Below are 1340 nucleotides of genomic sequence, written 5' to 3'. Positions count from 1 at the left end.
TGTACCTCTGGTGCAAATTACTGACCTCTGTCATCATTTTAAGTGGGGGAACTTGCACAATCGGTGGCTGACTAAATACTTTTTTGCCCCACTGTACACCTACTTAAATTGTTCAATATGTGTAAATTGTCCTTCCTTGTGAAGGAAGAATCCTATACTTCTTGTTGATCATAATTGACTGAAGTGAATTGAAGTGGTCATTTCTCTTTGCCAGGATTTGTTTGGCAGCACTCATTGTAATGGCTAATATTTAGAATAATGGGAAACTCCAAGAATTTATTAAAGATATTTTTATTATTCCATCCATTTTGTGCAATGTACCAGTACCATTAGCAGCAAAACAGCTCTAGACCATGATGCCACCACCAAGCCTTTCTTGAAATGTTTGTCAGACCCAATGGAAAGATGCAGAGAAAAGTCTTAGGTTTGAAAGCCTCACCTTTACTCCTCCAAACATATATTTTGACATTGTGGCAGAGTAGTTCAAGCTTTGTCTTGTCTGATTATAAAACTTTTCTATCCCATTTAACCTTAAAATTTCAGTCGAGCCGAGTTGAGTGATGATTTTGGAACAAGGGCATTTTTCTTGGTCATTGTCCACAATGACATAAAATACTCTTCACTGTGGACAGTGACACTATTGTTTTTGCAGTTTCCAGTTCATGGCAGGCTTCAGTCTTGGTGGTTTCTGGGTTATTCCTGAGTATCCTGACCAATATGAGGGTGACAGTTGGCTCTTCTTCCAGACTTTGGCAAAGTGGCTATGCATCAGAATAACTTGTTTTTGTGTATAGTTGTTTAAGCTGATGATTTTGAATTGGCAGTTGTTTAGATTTGGCTCCAAGAGACCTTCCCAACTTGTGCAAATCTACAATTCTCCTTAGATCTTCACTGAGTTCTGTGGATTTTCCCGTTGTTTTGAGTGTTGGTCAGAGAAATAAGCAGTCCATCATGATCACTGATGAGAAGTTAATAGACTTTGGCCATGTCAAATTAAAGACACAGTACTTTCAGCACCATTATCAAGTGTATGTATTTGAGCCTGTATGTATACTTTTGAACCTGCATGGATTAGAGAAAATCCTAAATAAATGTATACTGTATTGAATTCCAACACTGAAAAACAAACAGTTTAAGGAAGTCATTAAAATCTCCAAATAGCCATGAGATTTATGGCCATGATGAGTGTCTGACCGCAATTGTAAGTTTAATTGTAAGCCAAACCTGGCTAATTTACAGAATATACAGTTTGTATAGCTGGGAGACTTCAAATAAAATCATTGTGTATGTCATTTTCATTCTGTTTTGGCAATTTGGTGAACTTTTAATTGGGGGGGGGG

This window comes from Pundamilia nyererei, unplaced genomic scaffold (assembly GCF_000239375.1).
Source record: "Pundamilia nyererei isolate P.nyererei 1_Seehausen unplaced genomic scaffold, PunNye1.0 scaffold00142, whole genome shotgun sequence".
In the NCBI taxonomy this organism is placed as follows: Eukaryota; Metazoa; Chordata; class Actinopteri; order Cichliformes; family Cichlidae; genus Pundamilia; species Pundamilia nyererei.
Note: the sequence above shows the minus strand (reverse complement) of the source record.